A 22962-nucleotide genomic window follows, 5' to 3' on the forward strand; every position below is an offset into this window, starting at 1 on the left:
TGGCTTGCTATGGACAGCAGGATATTTCCCCCTTGAAACACATTATGAGCCAGATGCTTTTTACAAATATCCCCTAGTTATGTAGTCATCCTTATTAATTTTTCCCAAAAAAATTTAACTGAATTTAAAAGCACAGCTGTCGAAGTGACATTTGGTTAAGTCTCCTGGATTGCTCCTCCAGTGTCCTTGAATAGCAGCTCAGCAACTAAATGCCCTGCCACCACCATGGCATGCATTTTCACAAAGAATGGTTCAATAAAAAGCATCTCATGCTTGAGCACTGTAAACACATTGATTTCTCCCCACCAGACCTCATTACCCTTGCTGACAGAAGAGGGGTGCACCACCAGGAGAGATGATAAATCATAAGAACAAGAACGGGAAGTGAATGTAAGCAATCATGTATGCCTTGCTTGATAACCCATGGCTTAGAAATACCATGATCAAATGCCCTGGGGATATTTTCAAATATATTCAACCCATAGCAGCATATCTAAACCATGAAACAGATTTTCACCCACATCTTGCATGATTTGCAGATGGTAAATACAAACCTTGCCTACAGTACAATAAAAGAGGGCAACATGTGGAAGATGCATGCCCTCAAGAAATGTGGATGACTGTTTCCATTGATAGCTTGAAAACCATTCAACTCTTCCTGAACTTGTTTGGATTATCCTTTTAAGAGGATTGTTAAGCCAACTAAGTTGGAGCACTGTACTTTGCAAAGACTGAGAGCAGACAAATGCAGCTTTTGTTTTTAAGGACAGTCATGACCAAATAGTTTGTATTTACAAACTTAGGTCTAATAATTATTTTGCACCTAAAAATGTACTTAAGCTGGTACTGCAGAACTGCCCATGCTAATTTCATGCATAGTCTCCCACTGGTCTAATTCTGTTGACCAAGTACCTCAGGCAAGTTCTATGATACACAAGGCAGGAAGAATAAACAGAGTTAATAATTTATTATCTTTATTTCCTTTTCCAGGGATTCTACGTGACTGGTATTTTTCCAAAAGCGGAATTACCTGGTGGCCAACCATTTTAATTCCAATTCCCTTTTCCATTCCAACATGTCAGCCCATGGCCTTCACTTCTGCCATGATGAGGCCACACTCATGATGGAGGAGAAACTCATCATATTCTGATAGGTAGCCTTCAACCTGATGTCATGAACATCAATTTCTTCTACTGGTAATATTTTTACCTCCCCCTTCATTCTCCACTCTAGACTCTTACTTCTCCTCTCCTGCCTATTACTTTTTCTGGTGCCCCTCCTTCTTTCCTTTAGCCCACGGTCTACCCTCCTCTCCTATCAGATTCTTTCTTCTCCAGCCCTTTAACTTTTCCATCCACTTGGCTTCGTCTATCATCCTCTAGCTAGTCCTCCTTCCTTCCCCCCATCTGCTCCACTTTTTCATTCTGGCATCTTCCCCCTTCCTTTCCAGTCCTGAGGAAGAGTCTCAAACTGAAATGCTGACTTTTTATTTATTTCCATTGATGCTGCCTGACCTACTAAGTTCCTCCATCAATTTGTGTAGGAGACCCCAATATTGTTCAGAACTAACATCGTAATTAGAAAATTCAGCTGATTTTCATGTTCTTGGATGGAGTTCAATTTTGACAAATTCTACGTAATATGGATATATCATACAGGAAATCTTGGCTCTTTGGCTTATAGCATTCAGCACGCTAAGAATAGCTGAGGATTTCAACAGGCACTTGGGCATCGTGAGACAAAGAACTAAATTGTTTGCCAGACTGGGTTTATTGCATTGGACCCTCTATTTCTGCCACTTTTTATCTTTAAGTGGAAGACATGGTAGAGGCACCCAAGAAGACAAAACAGAGGCAGAGAAGAAAGACTGAAGTTTTCATTCAGAATGATTTACATCCCACCAAGATGAGATGCATCTTACATTAGGTGTTCTCCCTCTTACCAATAATGGAAGGAATACAGAATTGGCAAAATGCCAAAGGAGTCGTGACTACTGATCTGTAACTGGGTTCAGATTTGTAAGATTCCACAGCATTCTCACACTTTTCCTCATACCAATCTTTCAATCTTCCTTATAAAACTATTATAGCATTGAGGACATAACATGCATAAGCTGATTGAGTTATGCAGCAACAAATGCATGCATGAATTTGAAATACTCAGCTTTCACTTGTAGAGATATTTTTCAAAGCAGGGAGATAAGGTAAATCCTTCTGCCACCTCACCAGCTATGAACTAGCTGTGCCTTCTGCTTACCTTGAGGGCAATGAGAAATAGAATAGGGAAACATCTCAAGATGTTGCCCCTGAAGTATCACCTGAGACATGAATAGAGGAAAGTTGGGCTCATTGCAGAGCAAAGCAGATGTATTAGTTTACAGTAAGCACAGAAAAACACAGGTTGCATCAGTGGAGATGTGTACATTCTCTTTAATATTAACCCCTTTCTCTCGTTACAGATTTACAGATGTTACCTGAACTGTGGTATATTTGTAGCATTCTCTTTTTGTATTTTAGCCTGCCGGCATGAAAACTATGTTTCCTTTATAGTCATATAGATTTTTATAAAGAACCATATGCACTTATTTTACATCAAATATTTTTGGAGATTAGTCATGCAGGAACGGCAGCACATTTCATGCTGATTATTGGATGTAGGCTTACAAAGAGTTTGTGTTCCTGATAGCTCTCGCAGCAATAACTCAGGAATGACAGTCAGCCTGATGCTTATTTCACTGTACCGTCGACAAAAAAGGAAAATTGTAAAGCATGAAAAAATAAATATTCAAAAACTGAAATGTCAGCAGTTCTAAAGTATTCACCATGTTTTGCTCAGTACTTAGCTGACCCAACTCTCGCAGCTATTACAGCCAGTGGTCTTTTAGAATACATCTCTAATACCTTTGCACAATGTGATGGAGCAAGATTTGCCTATTCCTCCTTGTAAAGTTGCTCAAGCTGTGTTGGGGAGCAGTGGTGGACAGCAATCCTGAGGTTATGCCGGAGATGTTTGATCGGGTTAAGGTCAGGACTCTGACTGGGTCCCGCAAGGAGGATTTTCTTCATTTGAAGCCACTCCATGGTTGCTCTGGCAGTGTGCTTCGTGTTGTTGCCCTCACTGAAAGATGAACATCTTCCTCAGTTTAGACTTTCTGACAGAGACAAGCAGGTTTTTATTATTTCACTGTATTTAACAGCAGTCATCTTCTCATCAATCCTGACCAGGTTTCCAGTCCCTGCTGCTGAAAAACATCCTCATAGCATATTGCTACCTCCACCATACTTTATAGCAAGGATTGTGATACCTGACTGATGTGCACTGTTGGATTTATGCCATATGTACCGCTTAGTATTGAGACCAAAAAGTTACACTTAGTCTCATCTGGCCATACGGCCTTCTTCCACATCTTTACAAGATCTTCTAAGTGACGATTTGCAAAATCTTTATGGGCAAAGATAAGTTTTGTTTTTCACTGTGGTTCCTTCCTTGCCACTCTTCCATAGAAACCCTTTTTGTGCAAGGCCTTGGAGATAAGCAGCCACGAACTTCATCTCCAGTTGCAGCCACTGATGTCTGCAGCTCACTGAGAGTGACTTTTGGTGTCAGAGTAGCCTCACTTACAAGTACCATTTTTCTCTGGCAACTAAGTTTAGAGGAGCAGCCTGACCAGGGCAGTGTGGCTGTGGTTTCATATTTTTCCCAACTTTTCACGATGGACTGCATTGAGCTCGGAGGTTCATTCAGTGCCTTGGAGACGCTCTTGTACCCTTTCCCAGATCTGTGCTTCTCTACTATCATTTCCCTAACTTGCCTTGAATGATCTCTTTATTTCATTTTAGACAATAGACAATAGACAATAGGTGCAGAAGTAGACCATTCGGCCCCTCGAGTCTGCACCGCCATTCTGAGATCATGGCTGATCATTCACTATCAATACCCAGTCCCTGCCTTGTCCCCATATCCCTTGATTCCCCTATCCATCAGATATCTATCCAGCTCCTTCTTGAAAGCATCCAGAGAATTGGCCTCCACCGTCTTCTGAGGCAGTGCATTCCACACCTCCACAACTCTCTGGGAGAAGAAGTTCTTCCTCAACTCTGTTTTAAATAATTAACCTCTTATTCTCAATCCATGCCCTCTGGTACTGGACTCTCTCAACATCTGGAACATATTTCCTGCCTCAATCCTAACAAATCCTTTAATTATCTTAAACGTTTCAATCAGATCCCCTCTCAATCTCCTCAATTCCAGTGTGTACAAGCCCAATCTCTCCAATCTCTCTGCGTAAGACAGCCCTGCCATCCCAGGAATCAACCTAGTGAATCTACGCTGCACTTCCTCAATTGCCAGAATGTCCTTCCTCAAACCTGGAGACCAAAACTGTACACAGTATTCCAGGTGTGGTCTCACCAGGGCCCTGTACAAATGCAAAAGGACATCCTTGCTCTTGTACTCAATCCCCCTTGTAATAAAGGCCAACATTCCATTTGCCCTCTTCACTGCCTGTTGCACTTGTTCATTCACCTTCATTGACTGATGAACTAGGACTCCTAGGTCTCTTTGCATTTCTCCCTTACCTAACTCTACATCGTTCAGACAATACTCTGCCCTCTTGTTCCTGCTTCCAAAGTGGATAACTTCACATTTATTCTCATTGAATGACATCTGCCAAGTATCTGCCCACTCACCCAGCCTATCCAAGTCTCCCTGTATACTCCTAACGTCCTCTTCTGATTTTGGTTTGGTCTGTTGAAAATCTACCATACTGTTGGGCCTTGCTGTGAGAAGGTTCTTCTGAATTCATCGGAAACAGGTCATCCTCCAATTTTCTCCATCAACAAATGGGGAGAGGTGGCAAGGTAGGATAGTTAGCATAGTAATTACAAAGGGGATGAATACTTTTTCAGCCTCACAATTTAGGTTTTTAATTTTTAGTTCGTTTTTGAAAGGTTTTGGAACTTTTCTTTTGATTTGACACAATGCACAATGTACATTAGCTCAAAAAATCCTGCTGCACTATATTTTAAATTTAGAAAATGAGTCAGTAAAATGTGAAAGTAGTTTTGGGGACTGAATACTTTTTCAAGACACTATTAAAGGCACAGGTAATGCCTTGCTGAACAAAATCCATTTGTCCTTGAAGAACTTGGGGAGGAGGTGGGTGTTGTGAAGCACCAATAAAATAAATTAATTTCCTGTAAATACCATGTTATTGTAGATTGTTTCTAAGTAATGATTAAAAATATAATTTTTAGCAAATTATACCTGATTCTGTTTTAAACTTAAAGGGCTTGACTGCAGAAGCTCTGCAGGTATTATTTATTTTTTCTCTATTTTTGAAACCTTACAGCTCCATAAAGCTAGATGGATTGATGCTATTCATTCCTCCCTGTGATGCTAAAGTGGTTAAAGTCTCCTGCTGTTTTCAAAAATGAAGTTATATGAAAATAACCATGATGGCAACTTAGCTGATAGCACTGCCTGAAGTCATTGAATGGCATAAAAATTGCAAACAGTCTTGTCTTTCACAGCTGCAGGCAGAGTTTTCTGGGAGGGGGAGAGAGGTTGTATCTACAAATCCTCAATTTTATCCTTTGGTACGTGGGCTTTTCTAACATGAAACCTCTTTGGGCATTGACAGGATTGATGAATCCTGAATTTTTTTGGGAAGGATTATTACTTTTTATGCCATGGACCAATACCATTTAGCAAGGGGCCCGTAGATCCCAGGTTGGGAACCCTTGCAACTGGTGTATTCTCCTAATGGATTACATAGAATATAGAACAGTACAGCACAGGACCAGGCCCTTCGATCCTCAACTTCTGCACTGAACATGACGCCAAATTAACTTAATTCTCTTCTGCCTGTCCATGACCATATCCATCCATCTGCTGTCTATCTAAAATCCTTTTATACCTGCTTCAACTGCTCCCTCACTGCAGGCCATTCCAGGTATCTACCACTCTCAGTATAATAAAACTTGCCTTTTTAAACTTTTAAAACAGCACATTTCTCACTTTAAATTTCACTGTCACTTCTACTGCTTGACATTCCTACTCTAAGGAAACGATTCTGATCACCTGCTCTATCCATGCCTCTCATAATGTTGAGGATGTTAGCATACATTTTGAGAAGATTTGAATATAAAAGCAAGGATGTAGTTCTCCCAATGCTCCAGAGAAAATGAACCAAAATTGTCCAACCTCTCAAATCCTCCAATCCAGGCAGCCTCATTGTAAGCAGCTTCAAAACCGTACGACCATAAGACATAGGAGCAGAATTAGGTCACTCAGCCCACTGATTCCGCTCTGCCATTCTGTCATTGCTGATTTATTATCCTTCTCAACTCCATTCTCCTGCCTTCTCTCCATAACCTTTGATGTCTTTCCTAATCAAGAATCTATCAACTTGAAATTTAAATGTACCAGAAGACTTGGCTTCCACAGCTGTCTGTAGCAATGAGTTCTATAGAAATTACTCTTCATCTCTGTTCTAAAGGGACGTCTTTCTATTCTGAGTCTGTGTGCATTGGTACTAAACTACTTCACTATAGGAACCATCCTCTCTACATCCACTCTATTCAATCCTTTCAATACTCTATGGACACACTTGATTCTTCTGAATTCCATCGAGTACAATCCCAGAGTTATCAAACACCCTTTCATTTCTCTGATCATTCTTGTGAACCTCCTCTGAACCCTCTCCAATCCCAGTATATCCATTCTTAAATAAGAGGTCAAAACTGCTCACAATACTCCAAGTGGGGTCGGTCTGACCAATGCTTTATAAAGCTTCAGAATTACATTCTTGCTTTTATATTCAAATCTTCTCAAAATGTATGCTAACATCCTCAACATCCTCCCCATAATGTGGCAACCACAATTACACAGAATGTTCCAAGTATGGTCTAACCAAGGTTTTACATTGCTGCAAATATAGGTAAACCCTCTTACTTTGTAACTTACTGTGACCATTGATAATGGCAATGAAAAGAATACTCTTTAGGAATCCCATTCCTGGAACTTAGAATTTTTTACTTGAGAGAGACATACAGTCAGGCATTCCCATCTTCAATATGATAGGAGAGAATAAGGCTTCATAGAGTGGATTGGAGGTGGAATGAAGCAAAGCTGTTGGTCTAAAGTCTCCTTCCCAGTCCCACTTCAAATTCTGGGATTCATTCCCAAGCCAGCTAGGTAATTGGCCTGTTGTAATTCACCTTGAACTCTTGGGTCCCATTGGAATTTTCCAGGCTTGCTTTTACTTTAATGATATGAAGGCTTGAGTCTTGAAGGGGAATTCCGAAGTAGCTAATACTGGGGACTCAGAAAACAATTCAGACTACTGAAGGGGATAACAAAATGCTTTAATTCTTTCAATGTAATTTACAAGAACACTTGATAGATTGAGAACAAAATACCCTGTAAAGAGGTTGATTTTAGTATTTTTGCTTGAGACATAAAGAAAAAGACAAACTTATATTTAAATGGTCTTATTACTTACCTGGAATTTCACAGGTCCTGCATCATTCTCATACTAACCTCTCCGGGAGTAGCAGGATTAAAATAAGATTGAGTGCCTTCACCATGTGATTTCACATTTTAATAAGTTTCTCAGCTTCTTTCAGTGAGACTGCATGAAGCTGTGCAAAATTCACCTGTTAAAAGTGGTGTGGGGGTGTGAGTGCAGAAAAAAGAAGATGGATCACACATTATCAATGTTTTAACCCTTTTTGTGAACCCATTCCGTTGCATTGGGATGGAGGCGGGCGTAAAATCTTGCCTCATATTTCCATACTCTTCTGTCCTAAAATGGCCTCATTTCCATGAGTTTCAATGGATTGTGGCTACAAGCCTACTATAAAGAATGCATTGAATTCCTCTTGTGCACTGCATAGCTGTAAATCTGAAAGCACTGGTCTCCATTTGTGTAATTGTTAATGAATTCTATAGGGAATTCAATAGGAAGATCATGGAGAAGGCCAAAGCAGTATAAAACTCAGGCACTCTACTGATCTTGCAGTAGAATACCAGCAGAAATCACCGTTGCATTCATCTTAAGTTCTTGAAATGGCACGGAAGTAATAAGTTTCAGTTCCTGATTTGGATTGCAATATACAAATCTGGGAAATACAAAGGTGTAGGAAATCTTGGATGATTTGGTAATAGTTAGAGATTGTCTCCATCTGCAGGAGGAAGATCACTGCAGTGTTCCAATCTATACGACAGCTGAAGTTTCTACTGAGACAAGAAAATTAATTGTTCTGAATAGCAAGACAAAATGTACAGAAGCAACTCCGTAGGACAGGCATGGCGCTGTGCTTACCTCCTCAACCATATGTCTAATGGTCTGAGCTTTAGGGCTGGCTGTCACTCAAGTTTGTCTGCAGCTACTCAGCAGCAACTTCTCAGCCTGACAGCTAGGTGGCGTGCCGTGCCATGCCGCCCTGCTCCATCTGATGATCAGGAAACTAATGAATGCAGTCAGCTCACCTTGTGAGCTTCACGTGTCCTTCTCCTTGGCTGAATATAGAACATCATTGAGAGCGACTAGAGAGCAAGCAAGCAACCAGACTGTCCTTTCACTTTAGCAAGCATTTCCCATGGGGAAAGAAGGGCACAGGAGAATGCAAAACAAAAGCTGAACCTACTTGAGAAATGAGAAGCTCTATCTCATATTACTGATTAAAATACTCTGAATCAGATTGCCAATTTAAATTTCCTCTACTTTCTAAGCCTTATACACTGCACATGTGTCAGTTAACAATCGGAAATTGGCCATGTATACCCTATTTCAAGATAAAAATCTGTATTAATTTTGGGAGGATGGAATTCAGAAATCTGATCTGACTTTCATCAGTTTCGCAAGTACTGTGCCTTGCAAAAGTATTCGGCCCCCACAAATATTTCCACATTTTACCATCTCAATTTCCAAATTTAAAAAACAATGAAATAGGATTTTTTGAGTTAATCTACAAAACATTGCGCATCATGTCAAATCAAAAGAAAAATTCCAAACCCAGTCAACAACTAACTAAAAATAGAAAACCAAAACTGTGAGACTGAAAAAGTATGCATTTTCTTTGTAGTTACTGTACTAACTTTCCTACCTTGCCCACTTACCCAATTTGTTGATGAATTGGAGGATCACCTGTTTTCAATGAATTCATAGGAATAAATACCCTGTTCCCCAGCAAGATACAACAATGTGGTAGATTTTCAATAGACCAAACCAAAATGAAGTCAAAAAAACATTCCAAGCAAGTCAAGGAAGTGAGAATAGAGAAGCACAAATCTGGAGATGGATACAAGACCATCTCAAAGGCACTGAACATAGCTTGGAGCTTAGTGCAGTCCATTGCGAAAAAGTGGAAGAAAATATAAAACCACAATCATACTACCTAGGTCAGGCTGTCTGTCTACATTTAGTCACCAGAGAAGAATGTAAGAGAGGCTACTGTGATTTCAACAGACACTCTGAGTGAACTGCAGACGTCAGTGGCTGCAACTGGAGATGAAGTTTGTGGCTGCACATCTCTAAGTTCTTACACAAAAAGGGTGCTTATGTAAGAGTGGCGAGGAAGAAGCCCTGGCTTAAAAAAAAAATATCTTTACCTGTTAAGGCTTTGCTAAGCATCATTTAGAACATACTGTAAAGTTGTGGAAGCAGGTCTTGTAATTGGGTGAGACTAAAGTGGAACCTTTCAGCCTCAATTCTAAGCGATACGTGCATTATACATTTAATACTGCACACTAGCTAGGCAACACCATTCCTACTGTAAATTATGGTCGAGGTAGCATTATGCTCTGGGGATGCTTTGCTGCAGCAGGGACTGGAAATCTGGTCAGGGTTGATGGGAAGAGGAATGCTGTTAAATACAGAGATCATGGATAAAAACCTGCTAGCCTCTACCAGAAAGCTTATCCTGGGGAGGAAGTTTGTCTTTCAGCTGGATAATGACATGAAGCACACTGCCAGAGCAACCATGAAGTGGCTTCAAATGAAGAAAATTGTGCTTGAGTGGCCCAGTCAGAGTCCTGAACTTAGCATGATTGAACATCTTTGGCAAGACCTCAAGATGGCTGTTCCCTGCCACTCCCCAGCTAACCTCACATAGCTTGAGCAATTTTGCAAGGAAAAATGGGCAAATCCTTCACATTGTGCAAAGGTATTAGAAACTAATCCAAAACAATTACTGGCTGTAATACTTGGGAGAGATGGTTCAACTAAGTGCTGAGCAAAGAGGGATTAATACTTTTGAATTGTTTACATTTCATTTCCTGAATATTTTGTTTTTCATGCTTTTTCATGGTCTGCACTGTGAAAAAAGGAGCACATGATTTATAAATAAAAATTCTCAGTTAAATTGATGAAAATCCCTGGTTTAACAGTTATTTATGTGAACATAGGGTTAGGGGCTGAATACTTTTACTGGGCACCATAGATTATTATGTTGTAATTTTCTCTGTTGAATTCCATACCCCTTTTCTGACGTATCTGCTTTGTTCACTGCAGAAGTCACCATTTGTTGCAAAGTTAGACTGCTTAACAATTATATAACTCAATGGAAAGTGCATGGTCCAAACTTTGTTTATACGTATCCAAAAATGGAAACCATACAACTGGTATGAAGTTCGATTTTCATACTTAAGCAGTCTTCTTTCAGGAGTGTGGTAATTTACCATATATCTGTCAGATGGTCTTTGAGAGGTCAGTGCACCTCCCACGTCTGATTTTTAATGGTTAACACAATATTTTCCAGCAAGGAAAGACAGTTATAAATTGAATATCCTCCCCAAGGCCCTCAAGCAAAATTGACACTGCCTGTTTTGGAAGAACCCTGGAAGACTAGTGCAATTCTCTTCAGATGCACCTGTTTCAAAGCTTCAATACACCTCGGCATCTGCCTTCTTATCACATCTGAAAAGGTTCTTCTCAATGCACTGTGGAAATGAGAGGTGATGTAAGGGAATGAAAATTCATTCCAAGAAGCTGCTTCCATTAAATAAGCCTTTAGCCGATCTGCTGAGAAATGGCATCCCAGATGTGACTGGCTTCCAGTTGGGTCACTGATCTGGGTTGAGAAAACGACCGGTGAGATAATAATGAAAGGTGGGAATTATAATAACCCAAGTCAATCTTAGTAAGTGAACTTTCAACTAAATTCAAAATCCACCTGCTCTGAAAATCTGATCAAGTTTTATTTAGAAACGATACCTTTTACTGTTTAAGAAAAACTTAGTATTATCATTCTTACTCATTTCTATTAAATGATAACATCAAATATTCTGTATGCTTTGCTGAATCTTTTAGAGATGATTGAAGTCTTCTGAAATGCTTTCTTTTCAGAGAGAAATGAATAAGAGATATTGCCATTCTTCCCTGGAAAATAGGGAATATTTGTTGTGTGTGTGGAATCTATTTCTCACAGATATAGCAGATACTCTTTTATTATAAATAATAAATGCTCAGAATAAGCTCTATTTATTATTATTTAAGATCATGATCTGTAGACTGAGAAGTGCCATTAAAAATAAAAATCCTATAAAACAATTCAATAGTTCAGAACATTAATAAAACTGAAAATGCATATAATCAGATTCATTAAAGAGTCTGCTGTCATTAATCTCTGGCAATCAACATATCATTGAATACTCATGCAGAAAGAGCCTGAATGATAATGGCAGTTCTTTAAGGATAGCTTAAATTTATAGTACTAAAATTGCCTCATTGCAAAAGCCTATTGAAAATTAATTTATTGAACTTTGGTCCAGTTACTAACTAAAGGACTCAATGATCTATTAACCATAAGATGAAATAATAAGATGAATAATCATAAAATGGAGTTGACTTTGACTTAGCCTGGTCTTTGGCAATCAACAGAGTTGGTGATACGTTGTGCGGCCAACGTTGCAGCAACAGTTCTTTTTATAGGTTCCATTATTGGGAGGGAAAAGTGCTGATGTGTTTCAGGCCCATGTTAATGTGTTAAATTAGATCACCATGTGTTTAAAAGCTCATTTCTCTCTTTGACTAGAAATTAATGGAATGCATACCACGCATGTACTGACCTACTTCATAATGATAGAGCTGCAGACTTCCCATAAATGCAATGGCACCCAAAAAAACAGAGTTTTGACTTAAAAAAAAGTCCTGGGCTCCTGCCAACCATGATCTCACACACAAACTTATTTACCTAACAAAACAATCCCCAACCTCTACCACCAACTTTCTTGTCTTTACCTTGATGCCCAATACTGTGGCACGTTGAATCTATCAAGACTCTTAGCTTCTCACTTCATTATCCCTCTCCTACCCTGACCCTCACTTGGCTTCACCTATCACCTTCTTGCTTGTACTCTTTCCCCTCCCTCATCCTCTTATTCTGGCTTGTTCTCCCTTCCTTTCCAGTGTTGATGGAGGATTTTATCAACTCCTATTCCTCTCCAAAAATGCTGCCTAACCTGTCAAGTTCCTCCATCATTTTGTGTGAGTTACTCGAGAGGCATCAGGCAGTTTGATATGGATGAAGTCATTTCTGGTTCTACATTTATGAGCCCTGAGCCTTAAAATGCTCCTGGTTCTCCACTGCCAAGAAGACATTCTCACTTATTTATTTGAAATGCTGTCACATTTTAATTTTAAAATCTCACAAACTTTAAAAGAAATGGCAGACCATAAATCAAAACTTTACGTGGTCACTATGCCTGGTTTGACTATCTTGTTCTGCAACAGTGTTCTTTTGCTCAATTATTCTCTCCCTCATATTTCATAAAGCAAACAGGGGAACATTTTACATTTTAAGAAAGAAAGGAAAATGCATGCTGTTGGAAGGTGTTCACAGTAAGAGATTAAAGTTTAGCACCTGAGATCCCAGTTCTTCCCTTTCTGACCCACATTTCTAAACAGACAGCAAGGAGACTCATTTGAAACCAGTAAGATCCTTGTTTAACTCTGTGGATTGCAATCCAATGACAAGATTGGGCTTGATTGCTGTTTTAACTAGAACCATATGCTTGTGGTTTTCCTGTCAGGTCAAGCAAACAAAAAGAGGAGTCAGGGTCAGAAGAAGTCCAAAATAACATGTCATCTTACTTTTGTTAACATTCCTTATGCAAAGCATCAATAATTGACTCCCAGTTCTCCTATTTCTATGACTCAAACCATGCACCATATGAAATATTTTTCCAGTAGAAAATGTTTCAACAGTCTGCCTGGTTTCTAAATTTTGAAATACTTTCTCTCTGAATTTAGCAATTTGATCTATTCACCATTATCATGTACTTCAAAATTTTACACTATGTAGCTGAAGAGGTTAAAGCTACTTTGCTACCTATGTTGATTTCCCTATTTTTGTTGCGGCAGAAATCATGCTGAATTATATTTTGACTCATCAGCCAATCCAAGAACACATTGTTTACTAACCTGAACAAGAACAATTTAAAAGAACTCTGGGGTGGCTTACGGACTGTGAAAAGTTTGACCTAATAATTGTTCCAGCAATAGTCAGCATAATTGTGTTTCACATGACTCATTTATTATCTTTTTTAACCCCCATATATTTATTAGTTATTATCTCCCTTCTCTAGGTCACATTGCCAACATGGTAGCTGGAGAAATTCTGAGTGTTAACATTGCTTGGCAGCCAGGAGTAATTAACCCTCTTTCCTTACAGCTGCTCAATGGGTATGTAAACCTTCCAGTATGCTGCTGAACCAGACTGAACGGTCTTGAATTCAATCCCCAGTCTTCCAAATTAGCTGAATTAGCTGCTCTCAGCCAGGGCAGCATAACAGGCAGTACAATTGGCTTCCATGCTCCTGGGACAGGAAACAAAACAAAATGAGCTAGCGCTTCCATCTTTTACTGCGATCTGGTAATCCCTACTGGACTGTGCACATGTGGACATTGGGTAAGGAACGAAACTAGGCTCAGCTGTGATTTCTGCCTAATGTAATAACATTTGTGTCCAGGCTCATCCATGAATAATGTCTACTTGGGAGATTTTGGATGGTTGTTGGCACCTGTGGATCTGTCCTTCAGCATAAATCATCTATTCAAGCAAGGAGGTATATAAAGAAAAGAAATCCCTATTCTCTGTATAGGAGTACGGAGGATGGGAACTTGGCATACAGAGAATCCATTGTCTTTCTACCAAGCACTTTCAGCTGTAGTGAAATGATGACACAAGACTGAAGTGGCAAGTTCACTTGCTTAAAAGTATCATTGTAATCGAGTTTCTCATTTGTAGGAAGACCCGTAGCCAATAGCATCAGCAGACTGCATCAAAGAGCAGAATGAGCACATGACTGCTCTCTAATTAGTAAAGTACCAGTCTGGACTGGGATTTTGCAGAGGAACAGTGCAGCATTTACTCCGCAGCACACCAGTTCCCAGAACTGAGGCTCAAAATCACACAAGTGCCAAACATCAATAATTAATGAAGTGTGAAAGAACAAATTTTAAAACCAGTTTGATCTTTGCATGAATATATAACCAACAGCTGAACTGAAGTTATGCAGAACAAAATTAATTTAGTTACAAATCTATTTATAAATGCATCTCATTGGGTTAAATCATGATGAACAGGTTACTGCTAAAGCATCTGACTTGTTTTTAAAATGACCAATATGATTGGTCATTTGGTCATCTAAAGTTTCTATCATTGACTCTCAAACTTTCTATAATTTTAGAGTTGAAACATCTGTTGAACCTTTATTTTATAAGCCAGATTACCTTACACTTTCAACCTTTACCATCTGTGCTTGGAAATGATTTGTTCATCTTATGTATTATGAAGGAAAGGACACAGAACATGAGTTATGCAAAAGAAACTAGCATTTATTTGATGGTTCTAGATCAGTTCTAGAAGGTAAAGAAATAAAATAGATTTCAATTCTATGTCATTATTAAAAGCAATAACAGCAAGTGTCACAGCAGCATTACTCAGGCCAACAGTGACTTATTTTACATTTACCTGGTCCTATAATTCACTTTTGTCACATGTGAAATACTGAAGATTTAACTTCTATACAGACATCGAGTCATTAGGATTTTTGAGTATCCAACTAATTCAACTGCTAATAACTCACATTGCCACATTATACCAAATATGCTGTTTGGACCATTGGATGATAATTAATTTGCAGGGGAAATAAAACTAAGTCAAAATCTCTGACAAGTGAATTGATTCATGTCTGGCAAGTAGCAGAACTATGGTGAAATGATACAATCTGTTATATCCTATTTTGGAATGAAACAGAACAGTTCGTCACATTATTTGGAAGACATTTGAAGAATTACTAATGTTTGACACACATAACTGGCTTGAAAGTCTTGCAGAAAACAATTGTTAAGCACACTATGCTTGTTGTCAGACAGCATCTTGTAAAGGTTGAAACACTTCAAACAAAAAGGTTCCATCCTGCTTTCAACTCCAAGAGGTTTATGCTTTTTTCTATAGAACTATTCTGTGTACAGAAGGTTTCAGTAGAGTATAGATTGGAATGCTTATGAATATAACTCCAACAATAAATAATGTTTTTTGTTTATCTGCTTGATCTTTGTTCATTAGGTTTTGAGTTTCTTTTCCATTTGAACACAAAAATGATGGATCATTAGTCACTAAGAATTTTTGAAAGGAATAAAAGGAAAATCGATAGCAAAAAGGCACTTGTCTTTCACAGATTCACATCACTGGATTAAACAATAATAGATGACTATACACCATATTCAACCAAGCTGATGTATTTGAAGGCCAAGTACTTCAGCCAATTTATTTTTGTCAACTTATTACTGAAGCATAATAAAGTGCAGTTGCTGTTGTACAATTAGCTTAGTTTGTATTATAAAGCATTCACAAAATGTTTCTGTACATTTTACAGCAATGTGCAATTGAAAGTAAAATATTGCAGTTGGACATTACCCAAGTCATTACCTTGACCCCTGTATTAACAAATAAGAGGTCAAAGAGCATGAAGTAAAAGAAACACAAGGACTCTGCTGAACTTCACGAGAAAGCCTCAGATAAATTTGATAACTAGTCAATTTGGAGATGGTTAGCCATGAAGAAGGAATGTCAGGGCAACTGAATATGATGGTTGTGGTCAGAATGGAGTGAGCTCAGAATGCGGACAGAGTGGGGACTGGGCAAGAATGCTGAGGAAACCTGTAAGGTTCTAACAGCATGAGGCAATTATCGAGTCAGAGAGGAGATCATAAGAACATAAGAAACAGAAGCAGGAGTAGATTACATGACCCCTTGTGTCTGCTCCATCATTCAGTAAAATTATGGCTGATATTTTACCCTAGTGTCACTATCCTGAACTAATTCCATGCCACCTGATTCACTTAATATTAAAAATCTATCAATTTTGGTCTTGAATATCTTCAATAATTTCATCAGCTCTTTTAGGCAGAGAATTGGGTGAGGAAGGTTTAGCTTCTTTTAGCCTCTAATTTGAGGCTGTGAACTCTGTAAAATTGTCGAGCATTTCAATGACCTCATCTCTTATAACTTGAAAGTCAGAACACAGTTTATTTAACTTCTCTTGCTCACAAAAATGCCATCACTGGGTTCAAATCGGAATGCTAACAAACCTGGCTGAATTAATCTTGACTCCCTGACTTGAGTAACAATTTGGGAGTGCAATGGTGTTTTAGTTGGTGGAGATGACTCACTCCTCCAGAGGCTCGGTTCAGTTCCAACCTTTGGTAATATTTGTGTGGAGTTTGCATGAGACGGCTTGGATTTTCTTTGTGTTGTCCTGTTTCCTTCATCATCCCAAATGAATTCTAGAAGCTAGAAGTACAACATCCTGTACCTAATAAAGTGACCATGGTGTGTGTGTTTGTGGTCTTCTGCTGCTATAGTCCATTCACTACAAGGTTCGGAGTGTTACACATTCAGGCATGCTCTCCCACACACCATTGCAGTAACACATGGTTAAGTAGACTATAAGACCATAAGATATAGGAACAGAATTCTAAAATTTGCCCCATCGAGTCTGCTCCATCATTTCATCATGGCTGATCCATTTTCCCTCGCATCCCAAATCTCCTGCCTTCTCCCCAGATACCTTCATGCTTTGACCAGTTAGGAATCTATCAACCTCTGCTTTGAATATACACAAAGACTTGGCCTCCACAGCCACCTGTGGCAATTAATTCCACAATTCATCATTCTCTGGCCAAAGAAATTCTTCTTTGTTTCCATTCTAAAAGTACGCCCCTCTTTTCTGAGCCTGTGTCCTCTGGTCCTAGACTCTCCCACCAAAGGAAACATCCTCTTCTTATCAATTCTATCAAGCCTTTCAATATTCAAAAAGTTTCAATCATGTCACCTCTTCCTGACAGCTTGAACCAGTCTGGCAGTCTCCTCTGACCTTTCTCAGTAACAAGGCATTTTCACCCATAGGACTGAATGCTCTTTTTTGATTTTTTTTTGCACCATTCTCTGTAAGTTCAAGAGACTGTTATATGTGATAATCCCAGGAGATCAACAGTTCCTGAGATACCCAAATCACCACTCTGGCACCAACAATAATTTCATGATCAACTTCCCCATTCTGATGATTGGTCTGAACACCAACTGAACTTGACCATGTCTGCATGCCTTTATATATTAAGTTGCTTCCACATGATTGGCAGATTGTACTTTATAAAGTAGCCAGTGAATGTAGATGAATAGTGGTGGGAGGAGTTGGCAAGGATTGAATATTATTGAGCATGTATGAGAGAGTGGACTGCAGAAAAAAACAATAAGTGGAGGAAGACGATTGCTCTGGTGACTGGACTGGCTTGATGAATCAAATGGCCTTCTTGAATGTCTTTGTAAAAAGATCAAACAAAGTTCTACTTTGATCATGAAATGATTGTAACTAGAAAGTGCAAGAATGTTATGATGCATTGTTCACAAAAGTGATGTAGACCAGGTCAAGTGTCAGAGAACTTTGAGTTACCTTGACATTGCAGGAGGCAAAGCTTTCCAGAGAGAAGGGTAAAAAATGAAGAAAAGAGAACAAGAGCATCTGAGGAAATAATCTTTAATTAATCCAGCAAAACTTCTGTTAATGGTATTACATATTGAGACAAGATCATTAGAAATGTATCACCATGGAAGTTTCAGTTATTGAAATGGAACCAAAAAGGCTTCACTCTATTGCAATAAGCAATTAATTAGAGGCAATCACTGAAAAAAAAAAACAAAATATCTAAAATAAAAGCAACAACTGGTGATGATACACAGCAGATCAGGTAGTATATGTGGTGATTTAATGTTTCAGCTCAATAACCCTTCATCAAGATGAGGGAAGTACAAAAACAAGTGTGGTTTAAATTTTAGATAAGGGAGAAAGATTAGGCAGAAGAAAGCCATTCTGAAAGGCCTAAAATGTCAGCGTTGCTTCTCTCTCCAGAGATGCTGCCTGGCCTGCTGACTCTCCTCCCCAGCACTTTGATTTTTTCATTTATGACTAGAGGTCTCAGTGACATTCAGGGCAAGTGTGTTCCTGAAACTAGTTGGTCTTAAATTTAACATCTTGGTATTTTTCTCATGTTTAACATACTACCTGCAGTGCAGGGGATAGGTTGTTCTTGAATAATATTTCAAAAACTTTCAGAGCAGTATAAAGTTAGTATTTCATCACAGACATCGATTACCTTTAAGTTAGATAAAACTATCTCTATTCTGTGATCTACATTTTAAAGGCAGAGTTCCTTTACTCTTCTGCCAGTGAATTGGCTTGAACTGGTGATGATATTAGATATTCAATACTTCTCAGCATGAACCCGAAAGAATGCAGGGGTTTTAATTTTCAAATAAAAAAAATCATTTTCTGCTTCATACACTCACTCTAGGAATATAATCATACTTCACCAAACTTCAGAAAATTAAAGGTTGAAATATAACACTATAATACTACAGTGAGAGAGAAAGAAATTAATCTGAATAAGTCCAAATGAAAAGTGTTGTAGAGTTGAAAATTGAGTAAGATTGGAGGTGAACAATTCAGCACACACTTTTTCCATTGTCTCTTGATTTGTCTCCTGATTTGTTGGAGGGATTTTTGTTCATCCGAGTAAAACTCCTCTAATTATGCACAAACAAATTCCATTCCCAGTAATATTTTCACCTCATTGTTCTGCAAAATGAAAGCTTTTATGTGCTTTATTTATTTAGACATACAGCGCGGAATAGGCCCTTCTGGTCCTTTGAGCTACACCAGCAAGCAACCCACCAGTTTAATCCTAGCCAAATTTTTGGACAATTTACAATGATTAACAAACTACTAATCACTATGCTTTTGGTCTGTGGGAGGAAACTGGAAAACCTGGAGGAAGCCCATGCGCACACATGAAGAAATGCTCCAACTTGTTTACAGAAGATGTCAGAATTGAACTCTGAATCCTGTTGCCTGTGCTGTATTTGTGTTGTGTTAGCGGCTACTCTAACTTGATGCCATTGTGGAGCAACTAATCATGTTATTAACACTGTTTCCACCTGTCCACACTATTTTAGGAGCTAGCCCTTAAAATGCATTTCTTGTCTTCACTGTCATCTGTAACCTCATACAGCCTTAAATGCAATCTTACATGTGTGCCTGGACTGTTTTGCCCATGGATGTCAAGGTCAGCTTCCTTTCCTCATGACTGAACCAAGTTGCTAATATTCTTTGCCACATCCCATTATTTGCTGTTTCCTCCTATGCAATGGCTGCACTGCAGGCCTTCCCAAAGTACACACATTCAGAGACTCCACACGTTCTTACAGAGACCTCCTTGTTAACTTCCTGCCAAAAAATCCTGATCCCTACAACAACGCCAAAGTTAAGAAATGCTTGTAATGGAATCTATTTTTTCCTAGACTCCCCAACTCACCCGAGTACTGAGAAATCTCAAGCCACAGCACCCATTCATTCATTGGTGATACTGTCCAGTAGCAGGAAGAGAGCTGCTTGTGTAGTGATAAAGTTTGTCCTTATAAGATCTGGCTGGAACAAGTGCCTCTGTACAGCTATATTGCAACAGTTGTTGGGAACTTACAATACATCCACAGCGAATGCAGGAACTGGCAGTCTCAGTCACAGTGCACCATCGTAGAAAGAAATCTCACAAAGCTATTCCATCAATCTCGTACTTGAAAGTCTTGTTTTAAATGCAACATTCACATGCTACAGTGACAGATGACTAGCACTGCAGTTCAAATGCAAATGGGAGTGGCACAGAAAAATTTCTAGGCCAAAGTTAAAATGACTTGCAACAATAATTTGCATTTCTAAAGAACAATGCACCTCAGAATCAGGGTGGTAGAGTGGTGCAGCTAGTAGGGCTGGGGCTTGACAACTCCTGCAGTCTGAACTTCCGGTCCTGTCTGTGTGGAATATGCATGTTCACTCTGTGACCAGGTGAATTTTCACAGGGTGCTCAGCTTTCCTTCCTTCTAGTCAGAAACATGTGCAGGTTGTTGGGCTTATGGACCACTGTAAGTTGCCCCAGAGTTCATGGGAATGTGGGAGAATAAAATACGATAGGGTTGGATCAGTGTAAAATTGGATTCATGATTGTTAACGTTGCTTTGGTGTGCCAAAGGGCCACACGACCATAAGACAGAGGAGCAGAGTTAGACCATTTGGTCCACCGAGTCTGCTCCACCATTCAATCATGGCTGATCCTTTCTTTTTCCCTCTCCTCAGCATCACTCCCCGGCCTTCTTCCCATGACCTTTGATGCCCTGGCCAATCAAGAGCCTATCAATATCTATCTTAAATACCCCCAACAACCTGGCCTCCACAACTGCCCATGGTAATAAATTCCACAAGTTCACCATCCGCATCTCTGATTTAAATGGACACCCCACTATCTGGAGGCTGTCCCCTTTCCCCATTGTATCCCTTTTTTTTATCCTACTCCTCAAAGAATTCCAACAGGTTCATCAGGCAAGATTTTCCCTCAAGGACACCATGCTGACTTTGTCCTATCGTCCTGTGTCACCAAGTACTCCAGAACCTCATCCTTAGCAATTGACACCAACATCCTCTAAGCCACTGACATCAGGCCAATTGGTCTATAATTTACTTTCTGCTGCCTTCCTCCTTTTTTAAAGAGTGGAGTGACCTTTGCAATTTTCCAGTCTTCTGACACCATGCCAGAGTCCAATGATTTTTGAAAGATCTTTGCAAATACCTCCACAATCTCTAATACTACCCCTTTCAGAACCCTGGGGTGCAGTTCATCTGGTTCGGGTGGCTTATGTACCCTTGGGTCTCCTAGCTATTTGAGCAACTTTCTCCCTTGTAATAGTAACTGCACCCACTTCTCTTCCCTCACACCCTACAACACCTGGCATAGTGCTAGTGTTCTTCACAGTGAAAACTGATACAAAATACTCATTTATTTCATCAGCCATCCCTTTGTCTTCCATTATTATTTCTCCAGCCTCATTTTCTAGTGGTCCTTATTCACCCTCAACTCTTTTATTCTTTACATACTTGAAAAAGCTTTAAGTATCCACCTCGATATTGTTTGTCAGCTTGCTTTCATTTTCCATCCTTTCCCTCCTATTCACTCTTTTAGTTGCTCTCTAGAGGTTTTTAAAAGTCTTCCCACTAATTTTTGCTTTGTTGCTTTCCCACTAATCTTTTGCTTTTACATTAGCTTTGACTTTTTGACTTTCCTTGTCAGCCACAGTTGTACCTCTTCTAGGGCTAAAACATTCTATTTTATCCCACAGTGCCACAGTGTTTTAAGCAAGAAGGAAAGTGCTGTTTGAAAACAATATATATATGTAGTGTATACAGATATGGAACATCCAGAGGAATGTTATTTGAATAGTTCTTTGTTTTTGGATTACATCAATGCTGCACCTTCCACATTTTTCCCAAAAACTCACACCATTGCTGCTCTGCTGTCATCCCTGCCAGCATCTCCTTCCAGTTTACTCTGGCCAATTCGTCTCTCATACCACTGTAATTTCCTTTACTCCACTGAAATACTGCTATGTCAGGTTTTACTTTCTCCGGATCAGATTTCAAGTTGAACTCAATCATATTGTCATCACTAGCTCCTAAGGGTTATTTTACCTTAAGCTCCAGTTCATTACATAATACCCAATCCAGTATAGCCAGTCTCCTAGTAGGCACGACAACAAACTACTCTAAAAAGCTTATACAAATAGGCATTTGTATCTTTCCATTTTGTGTCTTGGGGGAATAAAATGAATAAACTTTACCACCAAACCACAAAAGGAAATATTAGGACAGGTAACCAGAAATTTGGTCAAAGAGATATTTTATTTTAGGAGCTTTGATTCCTCTGGATGTTCCGTATCTGTATACTACACACATATATATATATTGTTTTCAAACATTGTTTTCAAACAGCACTTTCCCTCTTGTTTAAAACACTGTGGGATAAAATAGAATGTTTCAGCCCTAGAAGAGATAATCACACTTGATCCATTAACTTACTTGTTCTTTCCAAAACCACTAACACATTCTAGCATTTTTAATTTTTGAGTTGCAATTTAAAATTCTGGATTGGTTACAATCTCATGGCTCAGGTGAGAATACAAATGGAGCCAATCTGCTGAAATGCAGAGATAATAATGCCTTTTATTAAGCTGTGAAAGGAGCTATTTTGTCATATTGAATCTCTTTTGTCACCATTTGAAACTTGTTTCAGTTGTTTTTTGAGTGTAAAAGCATGATGATACATTGCTGATTACTATCACAGATTGCATGAGGTTAAATCACTGAGGAGGGTTGTTGACCACTATGTTCATTAGGATGCCCCTATGTAACCACAGCTACCTGTTCAAACAACTGACAGACCTTTTCTTATGGAAGTAGTGGGATTCTTCCTTGTTACTAAATTTTAGCATTTATGGGCACAGTTTTCTATTTACTGAAATATGGAGCATCCCTCCTGATCTCTCACTACAATACGCTGAATCAATAGACATC

This window comes from Hypanus sabinus, chromosome 11 (genome assembly GCF_030144855.1).
Source record: "Hypanus sabinus isolate sHypSab1 chromosome 11, sHypSab1.hap1, whole genome shotgun sequence".
NCBI lineage: Eukaryota > Metazoa > Chordata > Chondrichthyes > Myliobatiformes > Dasyatidae > Hypanus > Hypanus sabinus.